Source organism: Macaca nemestrina, chromosome 8 (genome assembly GCF_043159975.1).
Source record: "Macaca nemestrina isolate mMacNem1 chromosome 8, mMacNem.hap1, whole genome shotgun sequence".
In the NCBI taxonomy this organism is placed as follows: domain Eukaryota; kingdom Metazoa; phylum Chordata; class Mammalia; order Primates; family Cercopithecidae; genus Macaca; species Macaca nemestrina.
Window position 1 is genome coordinate 42,538,810 of NC_092132.1, and position 24,023 is coordinate 42,562,832.

The 24,023-nt window shown below is 43.2% G+C and overlaps 1 long non-coding RNA gene across 2 annotated transcripts in view; it reads right to left on the reverse strand.

The window, feature by feature from the left end:
• Positions 1-843: 843 nt before the first annotated feature.
• Positions 844-24,023, reverse strand: part of LOC112425610 (uncharacterized) — a 43,420-nt gene continuing 20,240 nt past the window's right edge. For both annotated transcript variants that reach the window (XR_011606838.1, XR_011606837.1), the window contains exons 4-5: positions 9,117-9,279; positions 844-5,361 (exon numbers count right to left, since the gene is read on the reverse strand). This is a non-coding gene — a long non-coding RNA (uncharacterized lncRNA). The remainder of the gene's footprint in view (positions 5,362-9,116; positions 9,280-24,023) is intronic.

Sequence of the window (24,023 nt, forward strand, 5' to 3'; positions counted from 1 at the left end):
AGGCTCAAGAGATCCTCCCACCTTAGGCTCCTCCTCCTAAGTAGCAGGGACTATAGGCAGGCACCATCACACCCAGCTAATTTTTGTAGTTTTTGTAGAGATGGGGTTTTGCCATGTTACCCAGGTTGGTCTCGAACTCCCGAGTTCAATTGATTCACCTGCCTCAGCCTCCCAAAGTGTTGGGATTATAGGAGTGAGCCAGCAGGCCTGGCTGAGGAGCTTCTCCTTATATGAACACTGTACTAGGCTAAGCCCTTTGCATGTGTTTCTAGTCCTATCAACAATCCTATGACATAGAAATTATTGTCCTCATTTAACAGTTGAATAAACTCAGGCTCAGAAAGCTTAAGAAGCATGCTCAAAGTTACCCAGAAAGATAGTGGTTAAACCAGATTGGAACCCACATCTGAAAGGGCATTCACTCTTCTCAGTATCCCCAGGGCCTAATATAGTGCTGGGAAGGCTGGGCAGAGTGGCTCACGCCTGTAATCCCAGCACTTCGGGAGGCCGAGGCAGGCGGATCACCTGTGATCAGGAGTTCAAGACCAGCCTGACCAACATGGTGAAACCCCGTCTCTACTAAAAATACAAAAAAATTGCCAGGCGTGGTGGCAGGCGCCTGTAATCCCATCTACTTGAGAAGCTGAGACTGGAGAATTGCTTGAACCCAGGAGGCAGAGGTTGCAGTGAGCCTAGATTGAGCCATTGCACTCCAGCCTGGGCAACAAGAGCAAAACTCCGTCTCAAAAAAAAAAAAAAAATATATATATATATATATATATATTTTTATATATATATATTTATATTTATATATATATTAATATATATATATATATAGTGCTGGGTACATAGTACATGCTCTATAAACATTTCCTGAAGGAACGACTGACTGAAGAGCAAAGGCTTGGCAAATAATTGTGAATGTGGTGATTGTGAAGATAAATTAAATAATAATGCTATGATTATCTGTTATTTATTGAGCACTTACTTTGTGCCAGGCACCCATGTTAAAGGTTTTACATGGGCTGTGTGCGGCGGCTCACGTCTGTAATCCTAGCACTTTGGGAGGCTGAGGCAGGCGGATTGCCTGAGCTCAGGAGTTCAAGACCAGCGTGGGCAACATGTTGAAACCCCATCTCTACTAAAATACAAAAAAAGTGGTGGTGAGGCAGGAAAATTGCTTGAACCTGGGAGGCAGGGGTTGCAGCGAGCTGAAATCATGCCGCTGCACTCCAGCCCGGGTGACAGAGTGAGACTCTGTCTCAAAAACAACAACAACAACAAGGCTTTACATGTATTATATATACGATATACATAAGAGATTTAACACACAGTATGGCATATAGTAAAGATTTCAACGTTACTAATATTATTACATGTCACTACAATGGTAGCTATCATCATTATAGTAAAATAGTTTTAATGTTATTTTTTCCAGCCATACCCTTGGTGCTTCTCTCAGTCTTACCGCACAGGTCAGACTGAGGGTGAGCCCTTGCAGCAGTGAATAGCTCCAAACCTGGTTCCTCCTTCCATTTCTTTTTCACATAGGCACAATTGCAACACGATGTGTTAGTTAATCTCTAAATTACACAAGGAGCCCCCAGTGTGTTTCTCTGTGTTGGGGAGGAAGGGAGTTGTGCTCTTGTGCTCGCATCTAGTTTGCATAACGTACTTTTCTCTTTCAGAGTGAATTGAGAAAGAAGTCATGTGGTCTGGTGGCAGCAGGTGGAGGAAGGCATGGTGACTCAACAGGGCTCTGCATGGAAGGCTCCGCAAGGTGGTTCTGGGGAGCAGCAAAGATCAGCCACCCCAAGGCTCTGAGGGAGCTGCATGCAGGCTCTAAGCAGAATCAGGCCGACCCCTGGCCTGGAGGAAGTAGGGGAAGAGAGCTACCAGTGGTGAGACCTGCTCGGGCTGTGTGAGTAGCTGTGGAGACACTGGGAAGAAGTTTTGGGGAACTGGACCATGTGGTACTATCCTAGCACTCAAAGTTCCTTGTGACCTGAGCTAGCATACTTTACAGTGGGGAAGTACCAGGTACTGCCCATGAGGATAAATAAGATCTTGAGCCCCAAACCTTACAATTAAACTTTCAGATAGTAACCGGAATTCTTCATGAAGCCCATGACACAGGCAAGTATTATGCATATTTTTAGAAATACTTTATTATAACTACAGATCTCCACTCTAATGGTCCTATCATTGAATTCATTATCTATCTATCTATCTATCTATCTATCTATCTATCTATCTATCTATCTAATTTATTTTGAGGTGGAGTCTCACTTTGTTGCCCAGGCTGGAGTGCAATGGCACAATCTCGGCTCACTGCAACCTCCGCCTCCCAGGTTCAAGCGATTCTCCTGCCTCAGCCTCCCAAGTAGCTGGAATTACAGGCATGTGCCACCACACCTGGCTAATTTTTGTATTTTTAGTAGAGATGGGGTTTCGCCATGTTGGCCAGGCTGGTCTTGAACTCCTGACCCCAGGTGATCTGCCCACCTCGGCCTCCCAAAGTGCTAGATTACAGGTGTGAGCCACTGCACCCAGCCACATTATCAATATATTTTAAAACGGGACTCATACAAATATAATATGAAGTCTCTGTTACCTCTGATGACTTCAAAGTCTTTCACCAAAAATTCTCAAGAAGGGGATCTTAATCAATCTGCAAAGACTTACCATTAAAAAAAAAATTTATATTCTCTGAGGTAGAGTTGATGACCACCTGAGTAGACAGAAGTCAGAGACTGGTGTTTGAGTCCCATTTCACTAGGACTTAATTGCAAGACCTTGGGAAAGTTCCTTTGTTCGTAAACATGGGAAAAAATTATTAGCCTATATCGTAAGAACTTTTTAAAAATTCACGAGATGATGTATGAAAAGTGATAAAGCATCATATGAAATTATTGCATTTTACCTACTAAAGAAACTGAGACACAGAGTGATACGGTTTGGCTCTGTGTCCCCATCCAAATCTCATCTTGAATTGTAATCCAAATTGTAATCCCCACATGTCAAGGGAGGGTCCTCGTGGGAGGTGATTGGATCATGAGGGCAGTTCCCCATGCTTTTCTCGTGATAGCGAATTCTCATGAGATTGACTTGTTTGGTAAGTGTCTGGCACTTACCCCTTTCTCTTCCTCTTGCCTGCTGCCATGTAAGATGTGCCCTGCTTTCCCTTTTCCTTCCAAGATGATTATAAGTTTCCTGAGGCCTCTCCAGCCATGTGGAACTGTGAGTCAATTAAACATCTTTTGTTTATAAATTACCCAGTCTCAATGGTATCTTTATAGCAACTGGAAAATGGACAAATACACAGAGCAAACAAAAGATTTGCCCAAAGTCATAATTAGCATATGGAGAGTCAAAAATGAAATATAAATTCAAGTGACTGGACATGGTACAGGACAGAGTTGATTCAGGTAAACAATTTGCTTTGTTGAAGTCAGCATGCATGTGACTCTAAAAAGCATTAGTCCACTGAGGTAAAAAGGAGCATTTACTGAGTGTATAGAGAGACCTCACAGTATCGAAGGATGGAACACAAAGAGTTGCCAGGTTTCATACAAATTGGTCAGAGAACTGGGGAATTCTCAGGGACAGGGTGGTTTGTCCCTCTGTGTTCCCCTTGTATTTGCTTCTGAGCCAACTCCAGCCTCTCCCACATTCTGTCTGTCTTCCTCGGCTCCTTTATCCTGTGTGAGGCACAACATGGCTGCCCTTCCTGGATCTAGACCAGGAAGACCACTGAGCTCCAGTACTCACAATCAATTGGCAATACACACATGAACTAGCCTGGCTCTTCTGAGGAAACCTGCACCATACAAGTCATTTCTGAGCAAATAACTAGCTCCACCTGGGTCAGGCGTGTTCGATGCTGGTCTAAGCAGTGATGGGCTTCCCCACCACCACCCATCCCTAGAAGTCACATTACCTCATGTTATCTTGTACAGCTGTATCTTCCAGAGAGCTGTGGGTGGCAAGGGTGCTATGTTGCCAGGCTGGGTGTTATCACATAAAGAGAGGAACTATTTATAGAGAGAGTGTGCTTTGGATGATTTCATGATGTATTTCAGTTATGAGATTTAAGATCCAAATTTCCTGGTCAACAAAATCAACTCAGTTTAATTAATATTATGTTGGGCTCTTAAGATACACACATATGTCCACAAGTTATGTCCACAGATAACTGTAATATAAGACAGTCTATGAAAGTTTCTTAGAAATTGTCTTATAAAATTACATGAAAGCATAAAAAAAGAATTAAGTCCTCCTGGGGGAGTCAGAAAGCTTTTACTAAGTGCAATTTGAGACTCGTCTTGAAGCATTCATTTAATTTTTATAGAGAGGTGGAAGATGGGGAAGACACACATAAAGCAGTGGGGAAAGCATGAACAAAATATGGAGAAGTAAAATTACATGTACACTCTGAAAGGGTGAACAGTGCACTGAAGAGCAGCATGCAGGAGGGTGAAAAGGAAACATATTAATTGACTCATCACAACTATATGCTGGACATTTTCAGGTGACACCTCATTTAATCTTTTTTTTTTTTTTTTTTTGAGATGGAGTTTCACTCTTACTGCTCAGGCTGGAGTACAGTGGCGCGATCTCGGCTCACCGCAACCTTCGCCTTCCAGGTTCAAGTGATTCTCCTGCCTCAGCCTCCTGAGTAGCTGGAACTACAGGTGCCCACCACCATGCTCAGCTAATTTTTTGTATTTTTAGTAGAGGCGGGGTTTCAACATGTTGGTCAGGCTGGTCTTGAACTCCTGACCTCAGGTGATCTGCCCGACTTAGCCTCCCAAAGTGCTGGGATTACAGGCGTAAGCCACCATGCCCGGCTTCTTCTTCTTCTTTTTTTTTTTGTTTTTGAGACTAAGTCTCACTCTGTCACCCAGGCTGGAAAGCAGTGGTGCCATCTTGGGTCACTGCAACTTCCAACTACCACCTCCCGGGTTCACGCGATTCTCCTGCCACAGCCTACCAAGTAGCTGAGATTACAAGCACATGCCACCACACCCGGGTAACTTACGTATTTTTAGTTGACATCGGGTTTCACCATGTTGGCCAGGCTGGTCTCAAACTCCTGAGCTCAACTGATCCGCCCGCCTCTGCCTCCCAAAGAGCTGAGATTACAGGCATGAACTACTACGCCCGGCGTCATTTAATCCTTTCAACAATTCTTGAGGTAGTGTCTATTGTCCCTATTTGACCAAGGCACATGAAGGCTGAAGCCACTTTTCCAGTGTACCATGTGGGGGCTGAGGGTGAGAACAGATGGAGGGAAGGTCTGCCCACCATCTAAGGAGTTCACACCAGATTCTGAAGGCACTGTGAGGTCACACAAGATTTCTAAACAAGGAACAGAACAAACATCTGAATTTTAAGAAAAATAATGCTGGTGGTAATGTAGGGATTAAATAGAATATTCTTTCACTGTCATTCATTCATTTAATTAAAAAAAATATTGAAAACTAACTGTGGGTCAAGATCTTGTTACAAGGCACTGTGGGAAAAAATGTTACATATGCCAGATGTGGCCCCTAATCTCATAAAGCTTATAATACTAACTTATATATGTCTTCCTCAACATATATATTCTATAAAATCAAATGATGCAGGGGCTGGGCGCGGTGGCTCAAGCCTGTAATCCCAGCACTTTGGGAGGCCAAGACGGGCGGATCACGAGGTCAGGAGTTCGAGACCATCCTGGCTAACACGGTGAAACCCCGTCTCTACTAAAAAATACAAAAAACTAGCCGGGCGAGGTGGCGGGCGCCTGTAGTCCCGGCTACTCGGGAGGCTGAGGCAGGAGAATGGCGTAAAAACCCGGGAGGCAGAGCTTGCAGTGAGCTGAGATCCGGCCACTGCACTCCAGCCTGGGTGACACAGCTGAGACTCCGTCTCAAAAAAAAAAAAAAAAACAAAAACAAATGATGCTCCACTTACGATGAGATTACATACCAATAAACCCACCGTAAACGGAAAATAGTGTAAGTCGAAAATGCATTTACTACCCTGATAAACCCATCATAAAGATGAAAAATTGTAAGTCAAACCATCATAAGTTGGGGTCTATTTGTATACATACAGACACACATACAAATACATATATATATAGAGAGAGAAAGTAAACCTCTAAATTTTAATTATCTTTTATCTCACAAAAATAGTATATTTTTGTTTTAAAAAGCAATTTATATACTCTGGAAATATCCCAAACATATCCCATATCAGACATATGATCTGAAGATTATTTTCTCCCATTATGTAGGTTGCCTTTTTACCCTGTTGATAGTGTCTTTTGATGCACGAACGTTTTTAGTTTTCATGGGGTCCACTGTTGGTTTTTTTCTTTTGTTACTTTTGTGTTTGGTATCATATCCAATAAATATGCCAAATCCAATGTCATATTTTCTCCTGTGTTTTCTTCTAAGAGTGGGTCTTACCTTTAAATCTTTGATCCACTTTGAGTTAATTTTTATAAATGATGTAAGGTAAGAATCCAACTTCATTCTTTTGCATATGGATATGCAGTTTTCCCAGCACCATTTGTTACAAAGATTGTCCTTTTCCCATTGAATGGTCTTGGCATCCTTCTTGAAAATTAATTGACCATATATGTGAGGGTTTATTTCTGGGCTCTCTATTCTATTCCGTTGGTCTATATGTCCTTACACCAGTACCATACTGTTTTGACTACTATAGATTTGTAGTAAGTTTTGAAATCAGAAAGTGTGAACCCCTCCAACTTTGTTCTACATCAGTTGTTTTGGCTATTCAGGGTCCCTTGAGATTTCACATAAATTTTAGGATAGGTTTTTCTATTTCTGAAAAAAAAAAAAAAAAAGGATTTTCATAGGGATTGCATTGAATCTGTAGACTGGGTAGTACTCACACAGCACTTGGAATGCACTAAATGCCACTGAAGTGAATACTTTAAAAACGGTTCATTGTATATTATGTGAATTTCAGCTCAATTAAAAAGAAAGGATTGGGTGATTATACCTCAAAATCAGGTACAGGGACAGCATGAGGCAACTAGAAGGGAAAGGAGATTGTAGTTAGAGGGAGGAAGGTTGGAGTTTAAGCCCTCTAATACAGAATAGTTGGGGGCAGGTGACGGTCCCTGGAGTTGAGCAGATAAAAGTGCAGGAAGGGTAGGGTGCTCTAAAGGTAATCCACAAAGACAATGACCTCCAAAGTAGATTCGAGACTAGCTCTAAAGTAGATTCAGAAGCATGCACACCAAGCTGTGCATGGTGGTCATCACTGGAGTAGGGTGTGGATAGATAAGATTATAGAGGGATTTTTATTATAGTACTTTTTTTTTAAGGATACAGTTTCACTCTGTTGTCCAAGCTGAATCGTACAATTGCAATTGTACGATTACTTACTTACTTACTTACAAGTGCAATCGTAACTCACTACAGCCTCGCACTGGGCTCAAGCAATCCTCCCTGCTCAGCCTCTTTTTGTAGCTGAGACTGCAGGCATATGCCATCATGCATGGCTAATTTTTTTAGTATTTATATTTTGTAGATATGGGGTCTTGCTATGTTGTCTAGGCTAGTCTCAAACTCCTAGCCTCAAGTAATCTCCTGCCTCAGCCCCCCAGTACACTGGGATTACAGGTATGAGTCATCCTGCAGGGCCTACAATAGTATATTTTTAAGGAGAAAGAATAATAAAAAATACTGTTTTAAAGCTGTAATTTAAGATCTTTAGGAGAGAAAGATTATAAACCAGGTGCCTTTTAAAAAAAGTCATTGTAGGAGTGTCAGGAAGGTGTTAGATGATACAGGCATGGACGGATGGGGGGCGGGCATGCCAGCTGGCTTAATCTCTTATTTATTTTCAGAGCAATGGTGTGGCAGTAGCATTGTGAAGCTGGGAGAAGGCCAACCCTGCTCCCAACCCTACAGTATATGAGGACTGGTAAAGTAAGCACCCCTCAATTCAAGACAGTAGCAGGGGAAGCTATGTTCTCGTAAGATAGCCAAGTTTCAGTTAAGGCAAGGAGTGGGAGACAGGCTGGGGATGTAGGATGGTTTGCTTTCTATAAAATAGGGGTTCCGGAGAGTACAGCAGAAAGGTGTGAGGAGGAAAGAGGCAGTGGGGGAATGAGTTTGGGTAGGCACAAGGGGGTCTGGGACCAGTATACAGGATAAGACGGATGAGTGGGGACACTTACATTTTAGGTACTTGTATGGAAAGGGGATAGGGAAATTTAATGGAGAATAGTAGCCCCTAAGGGCCTAGAAAGACCTGGGATGTCAAGTTTAGCAATAGTGAAGCCTCTTGGGATCTGAGCAGGATGTTGGATTTAGCTGGGATGTTATGGATAGCAGAATTTGGGTAAACAATAAAATAACAATCCAAAGACGATACAAAGTCTCAGAGGCAGACACTAGCATGGATAACTCAAGGGCCCAAAAGCAAGCCAGACAGACTGAAGCAGAAGGTTTGTGTTGGGGATTAGAAGGCTGGCTCCCAAGGGTGGTACTGGCTTTTGGAGAGCTAAACCAGGAGAGGAGTGGGACATAATTTATAAGAAACAGGGGCTCGTTATGGTTTTTGGAGGAACTGATGAAAACAACATTTAAAGAAGATTAGTATGAGAAGTATCCAACAAAGTGGATTGGGTCAGGAAAAACTGGACACTGTAGGTTTTGCAACTATCCACACATGATATGGTAGAAGCTTGAACTAGGGAGAAGAAGAAAAAGATAATTTCAAGATAAAACCATTCAGAACTCATTTTATATATGAAAAGGTAGAAAAAAAGAGGGTGTTAAAATTTTCAAAATTTTGAGCCTGGCTGATTAGAGAGTTAATCAAGAACATGGGCAGGGGAAAAAAAAGAAACAAAGAAAAAAAACATGGGCAGGGAGCCTGAAAGAAGAGGATCAGTGTAGAGGGAAGGAGGGGACAATGATGAACTTAGTTTGGGACCTAGATTCATTAGACTCTTATAGCTAAATAACACTTAGCTCTGGCTATGTGGAACAACTATCACATTTTCCAGATGAGGAAATCTTGAGTTTGAGAAACAGGAATTTTGGCTCTGCTATTTGCTAGATATACAAACTTGACAATTTACTGACCTCTGGGTCTCAGGCTGTTGTCATATCAAGGCTTGAGTGTGGGAGGATCTGCTTCCAAGCTCATTCACAAGACCTACGGTTCTTGCTGGCTGCTGGCTGGAAACATCAGTTCCTTGCCATAAAGGCCCTTCCAGAGGGTACTCACAATATGGCAGCTGGCTTCCTTCAGAAAGGGAGAGACAGAGAGAGAGAAGATGCTCGAGGAAAAGCCCTAGTTGTTTTATAACCTAATCCCAAAAGTGACATCCCATGACCTTTGCCAAATTTTATTCATTAGAAACAAGTCAGTAAGTCTAGCCCATACTCAAGGAGACAAGATTATACACCAAAAGGCGGGATCACTGGGGACTATGTTAGAGGCTGCCTGCCACAGTATCTAACAGTTATATTTTTAGATATCTTAGTCTATTTTTTGTTGTTTATAACAGAATATCTGAAATTGGGTTGGTTACTTATTTATTTATTTAGAGATAGGGTCTTGCTCTGTCACCCAGGCTGGAGTGCAGTGGTACAATCACAGCTCACTGCAGCCTCAAACTCCTGGGCTCAAGTAATCTTCTGCCTGTCTCCTGAGTAGCTGGGACCATACGTGCACACCGCCACATCCAAGCTACTTTAACATTTTTAAAAATTAAAAAAAATTTTAATTTTTGTTTTGTAGAGACAGAGTCGCACTATGTTGATTAGGCTGGTTTCTAACTCTTTCTGGCCTCAGGCAATCCTCCTGCCTTAGCCTCCCAAAGTATTGGGATTATAGGAGTGACCCACCACCCCTGGCCTGAAACTGGATAATTTTTAAGAAATGAAATTCAGTTCTCACAGTTGTGGAGGCTGGGAAGTCTATGGTTGAGGGGCCGAATCTGGTGAGAGTCTTCTTCATGGTGGTGGGGACTCTGCAGTATCCTGAGGTGGTGCAGGGCATCACATGGTGAAGGGGGTGAGTGTGCTCACATGCTAGCTAGGTCTCTTTTCCTCTTGTTATAAAACCATTAGTTTCTCTCCCATTATAACCTATTAATCCATGAAGCCATTAATCCATTAATCAATGAATTTATTAATCCTCTTAAAGTCCCTACCTCTCAATACTTAAGTTTCAGCATGAGTTTTGAAGAGGACATTCAAACCATAGCAATACCCATGTCTTCGTTTTTGTAATTGGTTTACCCATGCTGGGCAATTCAATAAATATTGAATCCATTGAGTTAGGACAGACAGAATCTGGGCATCAAGGAAGGCAAAAAAAACTTTACCTACAGGAAAAATTCATTAAAATTTCCATAGAGGAAAATTATGCTTATACTGATTTTTAAAGCATAGACAATAGGTTATCAGGAAACAAGATGGGAAAGTTTAAGGTTATCCAATGATTTTAATTTGGACTGGAGTTCTTCTGTACTGATTTTAAGGCTGAGTGAAAATATCACAGACATGAAGAAAATATTTCATAATTTGAAAAATCTCCAGTCTTATTAAAATGTAAAATATTGAGCAACTCATAGGATTTTATCATTTGATTTCAAATATATCTTTAGAAATCCTAATAATCTAACTCAGTCTACCAGATTATTATTATTATTATTATTTTTTGAAAGAGGGGTCTCACTCTGTCACCCAGGCTGGAGTGCAGTGGTGTGATCACAACTCACTGCAATCTCAACCTCCTGGGCTCGACTGATCCTCCTGCTTCAGCCTCCCAAGTAGCTGGGACTATAGATGCGTGCCAACACGCCCAGCTAATTTTTTATATTTTGTGGAGATAGAGGTCTCACTATGTCATCCAAGCTGGTCTTGAACTCCTGGGCTTAAGCAAGCAATCCTTGGCCTCCCAAAAAGCTGGGATTACAGGCATGAGCCATGACATCCGGCGGTCTGCCAGATCTTGACAGCCATTTTACTAAATTAGCACTCCTAAGTTTCACTTGTTTTCTAAAAGCATTTTTATGAGCACAATGACCAACTAAAACCTTGTATGTAAAAGTTCAGAAGTTTCTTTAACAGCACAATTTAGAATGCATCTAGGAAAAACACAAAGGCTATTCTCCCATTTTCATGGCCATTATGATAAAGCTGAAATTCTAGTTGTATTTTTTATTGTTGATTTGCTTAATTCTATGAGCTTTGAAGGCCCCCATATTTGCCCCCACATTCTAGTACCTTCCTGCTTTCCTCACATTTTGATTTGGTATTCTGGGTGCTTGGGATGAAGAAGAATATGGATGAACTTCAAATAAGCAGGTTTGGCAGTTACCCAAAATGGCAAAAATGACAGCATGAAGTAGATTTCCCAAGGGCTTCTCACCTAATAGTAAGACCATCACTGTAGAATTTGTTGTCCCATATTCTCCCCTGCAATTCTGGCCTGCTCACTGAGGCTGTCAGATCATGCAAGCTTTGACCCATCTAACGAGGCTCCCCAAGATCTAAGCAACCAGAGGGCAGAAGCAAGCAGCAGTGGAGTCCCCAAGTAATGCCATCTGGAAGAATATTGATTTTGCTTTACTGACCATTGTCCTCTAACAATTAAAAGGTTTAGTTCATGGTTTTACAGCACTTTGAGCAGTAGGATATTGGATCCAAGTGCTCAACAGTCCTGTAGCTCTGCTGCCAGTGGGTTCGGTGCCTGGGAAGCAGGAGGCATGCTGCAACCAACTTGCTCGCACTAAATCACTTCCTACTCAAGGGTGGCTGCTGGCAGCTGGAAATTTGATTTAGGAACCAATATATTGCTAAGCACCATTGTTTTTGTGTACAAAGAACAATTCTGAGACTGTTTTTTAAGCATTCTTGATGTTATACTATTATAGTGTCTCCCATTTTCTATTCATTCACTTTCTTTGAATAGCATTCTTGTCTTAGTAACTAGGAACAAAAGTAAATATAAAACATCCCATTTTATGACAGTTCATTTCCACTTTCCTGACTAAAAACTTAAAATTTATAAATTTCTCTCAAATTAGACACAGGATTTTTTTTTTTTTTTTTTTTGAGACAGGGTCTCACTATGTCACCCAGGCTGGAGTACAATGGCACGATTATAGCTCATTGCAGCCTTGATCTCCTGGGCTTAAGTGATCCTCCCACCTCAGCCTCCCAAGTAGCTGGGACCACAGGCATACCGCACCACGCCCAGCTAATTTTTGTATTTTTGGTAGAGACAGGGTTTCATCATGCTGCCCAAGCTGGTCTTGAACTCCTGAGCTCAAGCTATCCATCTGCCTCGACCTCTCAAAGTGCTAAGATTACAGGCATGAGCCATCGTGCCCAGTTAACACGGGCATTTTTTTCTTCTTTTTTTTTTGAGATGGAGTCTCACTCTGTCACCCAGGATGGAGTTCAGTGGCACGATCTCGGTTCACTGCAACCTCTGTTCCCAGGTTCAAGTGATTCTCCTGCCTCAGCCTCCCGAGAAGCTGGGACTACAGACACACATCACCATGCCCAGCTAATTTTTTTGTATTTTGTAGAGACGGGGTTTCATCATGTTGGCCAGGCTGATCTTGAACTACTGACCTCAGGTGATTCAACTGCCTTGGCCTCCCAAAGTGCTGGGATTTACGGGCATGAGCCACCATGCCTGGCAATTTTTGTATTTGTAAAGTAGAGACAGGGTTTCACCATGTTGGCCAGGCTGGTCTTGAACTCCTGGCCTCAAGTGATCCACACACCTTGGCCTCCCAAAGTGCTTGGATTACAGGTGTGAGCCACTGCGCCCAGCCATAGACATTTTTTTTTTTCTATTGTAGGCTGCTGATTTCCCTCGGGAGGAGGAGAAATCAATAAAATGGCCAACACTGATTAAAAAGTATCCTAATTTTGCCGGGTGCAGTGGCTCATGCCTGTAATCCCAGCACTTTGGGAGGCCGAGGCGGGTGGATCACGAGGTCAGGAGTTTGAGACCAGCCTGGCCAAGATGGTGAAACCCTGTCTCCACTAAAAATACAAAAATTAGCTGGGTGTGGTGGCACGCACCTGTAGTCCCAGCTACTTGGGAGGCTGAGGCAGGAGAATCGCTTGAACCTGGGAGGCAGAGGTTGTGGTGAGCAGAGATGGTGCCATTACACTCCAGCCTGGATGACAAAAGTGAAACTCCATCTTAAAAAAAACAAGTATCCTAATTTTAGTATGGATAAGCAAAGAATTATAAAGAAATATAACTTTTTTATATGTTAATACGCAATCATCATATTTAAAGTTAAAGCTAATTTCATGTTGAAAAATGTAGTATGTAATGAACACTGGGGTTAAGGAAGTAAAGTGTCTAAGGAGTTCCTCTGGTCCAACATCCAGTGCAGACATTCCCTATGTGTCTCTGGACAAATCCAGTGATATAATAGCTTTCTGCTCCATGAGACATCCCATTCCATTGTCAGTTACCCCATGGTTAGGAAGTCACTAGAAGTCTGTGCACTAGGCACTGAATTGAGTGTTCTGTGATATTAAAACAAACAAACAAACAAACAAAAAACAAAGTTTTTGCCCTAAAGAAACTTAATATCTTGTTCACAGAGTTCAAACAATAATATAACAACATCAGACAAGAAATTCAAAGGGCATTAGAAAGGTACAAACCAAACCTCATGGAAACTCAGAGGGAGAGACAAGATAGCCTGTCTGGCTGAGGGAACCACTGATCCTCCTAACTGCCTGTACTGATGCTAATTTATTTCATTTACCTGTCAGAGCTTGACATATTATTCAGTGAAAGTTGTCCAAAGTGGTATTATAGCTAGAGTTTGGCTTTGGGTATTAGACATGTTTGGATATGAATGTGGACCCTCTCTATTTAGCCAGGTGACTCTGAACAAATTACATAACTTCACTGTACTTCTGTTTTCTCATTTGTAAAATGGGCATAGTAAGACCTATCTACCTGAGAAGCTTACTGAAGGATTTAATAACAACATAAAGTGTGTGAGCATAGTGCCTGGTACTTGGTGTTTAAAGATGGTAGCTTTTGCTTCTACTTTTTTCCATTTCCCTTGTTATTTTTCACCAACTTTTCTCTAGAATTTTAATCATTACTAATAATAAATTTCTTTTCTAAATCTCCTCACTTTTATGGCTATCCTCCTCTATACCATCTAGTTTTCATTCTCCTGTACAATGTGCTATCTAGAACTTTACAACAATACCACTTTTCCCCAAAACACAAAAGCTACAGTCAGGATCTGACCAAACATAGTAAACCAAACTGCTACCTCCCTTCTGACCTATACTTTTACTATTGCAATCCAAATTGCACTCAAGTTTTGTCTTGTTTTGTTTTAAGCAATTCAAGCCTTCGTTGGTTCATGGCAGGCTTGTGGTTAACTAACATTTCTAGGTACTATGTAAACTGTGAACAATCAGGCAGGCTTCTCCTGTCTTGTACTTGTGCAACTGATTTTTTGAACCTAAATATCTTTTTGTTTCTCTCTCTTGTATAAGCCTGGACTTTTGGTTGCAAGTGACAGAAAGCTAGCCGGACCTACCTTAGATAAGAATGAAAAATTTCTTTATTTGTATAACTGAAGAGCAAGAAAAATGGGACAACTGGAATGCTGACCCACCCCTATGATGACAAACGGTGGCTTCATCTTCTCACATAGGTTTCTTCTGGGACCCCAGTTACAGGCGGATCTTGACTCATATTGTCATAACTTGAGACAGAAGTGAAATGATTCCCTCTTCAAGTCCTCCTTCCTGCAACCATTTATTAATAGAAAAATCCCAGGGAAAGAATGGTCTAAAGTCAAACATGTGCCAATCATTATTGAGCTGCACCAACTCCCAAGATTGGGCAAGAAGTTGTCAGTCCTTATACCAATTACTTAGCCAGGGAGGCCCAGGTTATGATGACAGCTCACAACAGAACTCAGGGAATAGCAAGGGAAAAGTACTTCCAAAGGAATAGAAAATACATTTTCTGAAAGAAATGGAGATAGTTTACAGTTAAGTCACTTAGTCAAGTAGAGCTAGGACTGACTGAAGTCTTTTAACTACTATTATAGGTGACTGGATAATCTTTTTTTTTTTTTTTTTTTGAGACAAAAAAACCTATAAGAACTAATGACACTCACCCTGTCAACCAGGCTGGAGTGCAATGGCAAGATCTCGGCTCACTGCAACCTCCACCTCCTGGGTTCAAGCAATTCTGGTGCCCCAGCCTCCAAGTAGGTGGGATTATAGGTGCACACCACCACGCCCAGGTAATTTTTTTTTTTTGTATTTTTTTGGTAAAGATGGAGTTTTACCATATTGGCCAGGCTGGTCTTGAACTCCTGACCTCAAGTGATCTGCCCATTTCAGCCTCCCACAGTGCTAGGATTATAGGTGTGAGCCACCAAGCCTGGCCTGATAATCTTTTTGAGTCAGATACAAAAACATTATTTTTGTGAAAGAAAGTTGTTTATGTTTCTTCTTCCTATTTTGATAAAGAACTAATATTTTATTGTCTTTATTGCATGAACTTTTCTCCTTCCAGTTACAGAGAAGGCAAATTTAGATCGATAAAAAGATTAACAAGAAAACTTGCAAAATACCAAATTGAATGACAGAGTAATCTTTTTTTTTTTTTTTTTTTTTTTTTTGAGACGGAGTCTGCCTCTGTCGCCCAGGCTGGAGTGCAGTGGCCGGATCTCAGCTCACTGCAAGCTCCGCCTCCCGGGCTCACATCATTCTCCTGACTCAGCCTCCCGAGTAGCTGGGACTACAGGTGCCTGCCACCTCGCCCGGCTAGTTTTTTGTATTTTTTTTTTAGTAGAGACGGGGTTTCACCGTGTTAGCCAGGATGGTCTCGATCTTCTGACCTCGTGATCCGCCCGTCTCGGCCTCCCAAAGTGCTGGGATTACAGGCTTGTGCCACCACGCCCGGCCGACAGAGTAATCTTAAAAGTCTCATTCAACAAAATGTAGCCTGCAGTTACCATTATTAACAATCATTTAGGAAGCAGAATAAGCTCATGTGACAGCATCCAGGCTACATTATTAAAGAATAGAGAGTAAACCACAATTCAAAACCAACAAGACTCAACCTCAGAGCTCCCATTTTCTAAGCCCTCAACCAAAAAAGTTAGGCTAGCCGCCAGGTGGCTATTTTGAGATAGAGAGATACAAGCCTATCTTAGAATATATTATGCAATAAACAATATATTTGTCATCAGAAAATGCCTGGTAGCAAAGTGAAAATGAAATTAACTTTACAAGGATTTACTTAACTTTACAAGGATTTACTTAACTTCCAAAGCAAGCTCATGGATCTGTCCATTGTTTATTCTAATCATCTGTGGTGTTATGCTATACATTGGTTTTTATCCACAGTTCCCGGCTTATAACTCCTATAGCCCTTGTTACAGTCTTTTGTCATAATGTGAGGTGTGTTAAGCCTCAGGAGCAGGCCTCTGACATTCTCCTGCCCTCCTTTCACTTGCCCAAGGCAGGACTCTAATCTTCTATCTTTCTGATTGTGGGTTTTAAGTCTTTTCCCAGAAAGAATCTGCCCTATACCCTGGGAGAAGGAATGCTGATGTCAGGAAGCCTCCATAAAAACCCAAGAGAAGTAGGTTCACAGGGCTTCCAGACAGCTGAACACATGGAGGTTCCTGGAGAGTGGCAGGCCCAGGGAGGGCATGGAAGTTTCATGTCTCTTCCCCTATATCTTGCCTTATGTGTCTCTTCATCTGTATCCTTTGCAATATCCTTTATAATAAACCAGTAAATATAGGTATGTGTTTCCCAGAGTTCTGTGAGCTGGCTAGCAAATTAATCGAACCCAAAGAGGAGGTCATGGGAACCCCAACTTAAAGCCTGTAGGTCAGAAGTTCTGGAGGCCTGGACTTAATCACTGGAGTTGGGGGTGGGCAGTCTTGGGGACTGAGCCCTCAACCTGTGGGTTCTGACAGTATCTTCAGGTAGATAGTGTCGGAACTGAATTAGAGGACACCCAGCTGGTGTCCACTGCTTGGTGCATGGGGGAAAAAAAAACCCACGTTTGGTCATAGAAGTCTTCTTATGTTGTTGATTGTTGCTGTGGTGTCAGAGTAGAGAAAAATCATAGAGAGAGTTTTCCCTACACATCACCTAAGTTACATTTAACTTGTAAAACTGGATTATTCCTTTGGCCTCTTACAGAGGTTTCTAAAGCAGCCCTCTTAAAATTAACAGTGAGTAATTTGTTGTTTCTGGAAGTAATAAAAGATGTCAGTGTATGCTTATGACTTGTTTATTGCAGAAACCTTCCAGGTCACTCAGATGAGGGAAAATGCTGACCCCCATCTACTGACATACATAGCCATTGAAATGAAAATAGGAAAAATGTTTTTCTTTTCCCTTACAGGTGAATTTTAATCTGGACTCTATCACCCTTTGTTTGCCATGCACACCATTCCATAGGTTAAATTATCCTGTGAACAAAGATATAGGTGATGGGATATGAGCCAGTGCTAGGATGCAGGGTGTCAGGCCTCTGAGCCCAAGCTAAGCCATCATATCCCCAGTGACCTGCATTATACATCCAGATGGCCTGAAGCAACTGAAGATCCACAAAAGAAGTGAAAATAGCTTTAACTGATGACATTCCTCCATTGTAATTTGTTTCTGCCCCACCCTAACTGATCAATGTACTTTGTAATCTCCCCACCCTAAGGGTTCTTTGTAATTCTCCCCACCCTTGAGACTGTACTTTGTAAGATCCATCCCCTGCTTTCATAATATTGCTCCTAACTCCACCGCCTATCCCAAAACCTATAAGAACTAATGATTATCCACCACCTTTTGCTGACTCTCTTTTCAGACTCAGCCCACCTGCACCCAGGTGAAATAAACAACCATGTTGCTCACACAAAGTCTGTTTGGGGGTCTCTTCAAACGGACACGTGAGACATTTGGTGCCGAAGACCCGGGTCAGCGGGACTCCTTTGGGAGAACAGTCCCCTGTCCTCACCCTCACTCCATGAAGAGATCCACCTACATGAAGAGATCCACCTACATGAAGAGATCCACCTCAACCTCGGGTCCTCAGACCAACCAGCCCAAGGAACATCTCACCAATTTTAAATCAGGTAAGCGGCCTCTTTTTACTCTCTTCTCCAACCTCACACTATCCTCCAACCTCTTTCTCCTTTCAATCTTGGCGCTACCCTTCAATCTCTCCCTTGTCTTACTTTCATTTCCTTTCATTTTCTGGTAAAGACAAAGGAGACACATTTTATCCGTGGACCCAAAACTCCGGCACTGGTCACGGACTCGGGAAGGCAGCCTTCCCTTGGTGTTTAATCATTGCGGGGACACCTCTCTGATTATTCACCCATGTTTCATTGGTGTCTGATCTCCGCGGGGACGCCTGCCTTGGTCATTCACCCACATTCCCTTGGTGGCAAGTCAATTGTGGGGACGCATGCTTTGGCTGATCACACATGTTGCAGCCCAGGGCTGCTCCCTACCCCCTTCTCCGTGTCTCTACCCTCCTCTTTAAACTTGCCTCCTTCACTATGGGCAACCTTCCACCCTCCATTCCTCCTCCTTCTCCCTTAGCCTGTGTTCTCAAGAACTTAAAAACTCTTCAACTCTCGCCTGACCTAAAATCCAAGCATCTTACTTTCTTCTGCAATACCACTTGGCCCCAGTACAAACTCAACAGCAGTTCCAAGTGGCCAGAGAATGGCACTTTCGATTTGTCTATCCTACAATATCTAGATAATTTTTGTCAAAAAATGGGCAAATGGTCTGAGGTGCCTGACGTCCAGACATTGGTCCCTCCCTAGTTTCTACTCCCAATGAGACGCGTCCCAAATCTTTCTTCTTTCTCTCATGTCTGTTCCTTCAGTCCCTACCCCAAATGTCTCTGAGTCTTTTGAATCTTCCTTTTCTACGGACCCATCTGACCTTTCCCCTCCTCCCCAGGCTGCTCCTAGCCAGCCCGAGCTAGGTTCCAATTTTTCCTCAGCCTCTGCTCCCCCACCTTATAAATTCTTCTATCACCTCCCCTCCTCACACCCAGTCTGGCTTACAGTTTCGTTCCTCGACTAGCTCTCCCCCACCTGCCCAACAGTTTCCTCTTAGAGAGGTGACTGGAGCTGAAGGCATAGTCAGGGTACATGTACCTTTTTCTCTCAGACCTCTCTCTCAGATCAGTCAGTGTTTAGGCTCTTTCTCATCACACCCCACTAAATATATACAGGAATTCTGATATCTAACTCTGTCCTACAATTTAACCTGGAGTGACTTAAATGTCATCCCAACTTCTAGCCTCTCCCCAGATGAACAGGAGAGTTTTTTCTCTAGCCCAATCTCACGCTGATAACCACGGGCTTCCTGAGCCAGACCTCCAGGAAGGCATTAGAGCAGTTCCCTGAGAAGATCCCCAATGGAACCATCAGGCAGATTCCCCAGGTATAGCTAGGCGAGATTACATGGTTTCCTGCCTAGTTGAAGGGCTTAAAAAGGCAGTTTACAAAGCTGTTAATTATGACAAACTTAAAGAAACTACCCAAGGTAAAGATGAAAACCCAGCCCAGTTCATGGCCCGTTTGGCAGCAACCCTTAGACGCTTTACCACCCTAGACCCAGAAGGGCCAGAAGGCCGCCTTTTTCTTAATATGCATTTTATCACCCAGTCAACTCCCGACATCAGAAATAGCTCCAAAAATTTAATTCTGGCCCTAAAACCCCACAACAGGACTTAATTAACCTCACCTTCAAGGTGTACAATAATAGAGAAGAGTTGCAATTACTTGCCTCTGCTGTGAGAGAAACCCCAGCCATATTTCCAGCACACAAAAACTTCAAAACGCCTCAGCCACAGCGGTCAGGCGTTCCTTCAGGACTTCCTCCCCCAGGATCTTGCTTCAAGGACCGGAAATCTGGCCACTGGGCCAAGGAATGCCCGCAGCGTGGGATTCCTCCTAAGCCATACCCTGTCTGTGCGGGCCCCCACTGGAGGTCAGGCTGTCCGACTCACATCGCCACCGCTCCTAAAGCCCCTGGAGCCCAAACCCAACGCTCCTTGGCCGACTCCTTCCCAGATCTTCTCAGCTTAGAGGCTGAAGACTGACGCTGCCCGATCACCTCGGAAGCCCCCTGGACCATCACAGACACGGAGCTTTGGGTAACTCTTACAGTGGAGGGTAAGTCCGTCCCCTGTTTATCGATACGGAGGCTACCCACTCCACATTACCTTCTTTTCAAGGGCTGGTTTCCTTTGCCCACATAACTGTTGTAGGTATTGACGGCCAGGCTTCTAAACCTCTTAAAACTCCCCCACTCTGGTGCCAACTTGGACAACATTCTTTTTTTTTTTTTTTTTTTTTGAGACGGAGTCTCGCTCTGTCGCCCAGGCTGGAGTGCAGTGGCGCGATCTCGGCTCACTGCAAGCTCCGCCTCCCGGGTTCACGCCATTCTCCTGCCTCAGCCTCCCCAGTAGCTAGGACTACAGGCGCCCACAACCGCGCCCGGCTAATTTTTTGTATTTTTAGTAGAGACGGGGTTTCACCGTGGTCTCGATCTCCTGACCTTGTGATCCGCCCGCCTCGGCCTCCCAAAGTGCTGGGATTACAGGCGTGAGCCACCGCGCCCGGCAGACAACATTCTTTTATGCACTCTTTTTCAGTTATCCCCACCTGCCCAGCTCCCTTATTAGGTTGAGACATTTTAACTAAATTATCTGCTTCCCTGACTATTCCTAGGCTACAGCCACACCTCATTGCTGCCCTTTTCCCCAGTTCAAAGCCTCCTTCACATCCTCCCCTTGTATCTCCCTACCTTAATTCACAAGTATAGGACACCTCTACTCCCTTCCTGGCAACCGATCATGCACCCCTTACCATCCCATAAAAACCTAATCACCCTTACCCGGCTCAATGCCAATATCCCATCCCACAGCACGCTTTAAAAGGATTAAAGCCTGTTATCACTCGCCTGTTACAGCATGGCCTTTTAGAGCCTAAAAACTCTTCTTACAATTCCCCCATTTTACCTGTCCAAAAACCAGACAAGTCTTACAGGTTAGTTCAGGATCTGCACCTTATCAACCAAACTGTCTTGCCTATCCACCCTGTGGTGCCAAACCCATGTACTCTTCTATCCTCAATACCTCTCTCCACAACTTCTCCACAACCCATTATTCTGTTCTGGATCTCAAACATGCTTTCTTTGCTATTCCTCGCACCCTTCATCCCAGCCTCTCTTCGCTTTCACTTGGACTGACCCTGACACCCATCAGGCTCAGCAAATTACCTGGGCTGTACTGCCGCAGGCTTCACGGACAGCCCCCATTACTTCATTCAAGCCCAAATTTCTTCCTCATCTGTTACCTATCTTGACATAATTCTTCATGAAAACACACATGCTCTCCCTGCCAATCGTGTCCCACTGATCTCTCAAACCCCAACGCCTTCTACAAAACAACAACTCCTTTTCTTCCTAGGAATAGTTGGATACTTCCGCCTTTGGATAGCTGGTTTTGCCATCCTAACAAAACCATTATATAAACTCACAAAAGGAAACTTAGCTGACCCCATAGATCCTAAATCCTTTCCCCACTCCTTTGACAGCTTTAGAGACTGCCCTCACACTAGTTCTCCCTGACTCATTCCAACCCTTTTCATTACACACAGCTGAAGTGCAGGGCTGTGCAGTACGGAATTCTTACACAAGGACTGGGACCGCATCCTGTAGCCTTTTTGTTCAAACAACTTGACCTTACTGTTTTAGGCTGGCCATCATGTCTCCATGCAGTGGCTGCTGCTGCCCTAATACTTTTAGAGGCCCTGAAAATCACAAACTATGCTCAACTCACTCTCTACAGCTCTTGTAACTTCCAAAATCTATTTTCTTCCTCACACCTGATGCATATACTTTCTGCTCCCTGGCTCCTTCAGCTACACTCACTCTTTGTTGAGTCTCCCACAATTGTTCCTGGCCTGGATTTCACATTATTCCGGATACCACACCTGACCCCCATGACTGTATCTCTCTAATCCACCTGACATTCACCCCATTTCCCCATATTTCCTTCTTTCCTGTTCCTTACCCTGATCACATTTGATTTATTGATGGCAGTTCCACCAGGCCTAATCCCCACTCACTAGCAAAGGCAGGCTATGCTATAGTATCTTCCACATCTATCATTGAGGCTACTGCTCTGCCCCCCTCTACTACCTCTCAGCAAGCCAAACTCATTGCCTTAAGCCCTCACTCTTGCAAAAGAATTACATGCCAATATTTATACTGACTCTAAATATGCCTTCCATATCCTGTACCACCATGCTGTTACATAGGCAAAACGAGGTTTCCTCACTACGCAAAGGTCCTCCATCATTAATGCCTCTTTAATAAAAACTCTTCTCCAGGCGGCTTTACTTCCAAAGGAAGCTGGAGCCATTCACTGCAAGGGCCATCAAAAGGCATCAGATCCCATCGCTCAGGACAATGCTTATGCTGATAAGATATCAAAAAAAAGCAGCTAGCATTCCAACTTCTGTCCCTCACGGCAGTTTTTCTCCTTCTCATTTGGTCACTCCAGTCTACTCTCCCACTGAAACCTCCACCTATCAATCTCTTCCCACACAAGGCAAATGGTTCTTGGACCAAGGAAAATATCTCCTTCCAGCCTCACAGGCCCATTCTATTCTATTGTCATTTCATAACCTCTTCCATGTAGGTTATAAGTCGCTAGCCCGCCTCTTAGAACTTCTCATTTCCTTTCCATTGTGGAAATCTATCCTTAAGGGAATCACTTCTCAGTGTTCCATCTGCTATTCTACTACTTCTCAGGGATCGTTCAGGCCCCCTCCTTTCCCTACACATCAAGTTCGGGGATTTGCCCCTGCCCAGGACTGGCAAACTGACTTTACTCACATGCCCCGAGTCAGGAAACTAAAATACCTCTTGGTCTGGGTAGACACTTTCACTGGATAGGTAGAGGCCTTTCTCACAGGGTCTGAGAAGGCCACCGTGGTCATTTCTTCCCTTCTGTCAGACGTAATTCCTTGGTTTGGCCTTCCCACCTCAGTTTCTCAGGCTCTTGGTATTTAGTGGCTCCTGGGTTTACCTCAAATCGCCACCCTTAAGTCTCTCTTGAAGTGGATAGAAGATCTTCAGTGGCAAGGTACCCCCAATACTTTCACCCTGATGAAGTCCTATTGTTTACTTTTATACTCACTCTTATTCTGGTTCCCGTTCTTATGCCACCCTCTACCTCTCCCCAGCTATCTCCACCACACTATCAATCTCACTCCCTCCTAGCCGTTTCTAATCCTTCCTTAACAAACAGTTGCTGGCTTTGCATTTCTCTTTCCTCCAAAATTGCCAAGGCCCTGACTTACTCACTGCGAAAAAAAAACCAAAAAAAACAAAAACAAAAAACGACTTTGTATATTTTTAAATGAAGAGTGTTGTTTTTACCTAAATCAATCTGGCCTGGTATATGACAACATAAAAAAAAAACTCAAGGATAGAGCCCAAAAACTCGCCAACCAAGCAAACAATAACATTGAACCCCCTTGAGCACTCTCTAATTGGACATCCTGGGGACTCCCAATTCTTAGTCCTTTAATACCTCTTTTTCTCCTTCTTTTATTCCGACCTTGTGTCTTTCGTTTAGTTTCTCAATTCATACAAAACCGCATCCAGGCCATCACCAATAATTCTATACGACAGATGCTCCTTCTAACAACCCCACAATATCACCCCTTACCCTAAAATCTTTCTTCAGTTGAATCTCTCCCACTGTAGGTTCCCACGCCACCCCTAATCCCGCTCGAAGCAGCCCTGAGAAACATCTTCCATTATCTCTCCATACCACTCCCCAAAATTTTCGCCCCCCCCAACACTTTACCACTATTTTGTTTTATTTTTCTTATTAATGTAAGAAGACAGGAATATCAGGCCTCTGAGCCCAAACTAAGCCATCATATCCCCAGTGACCTGCAC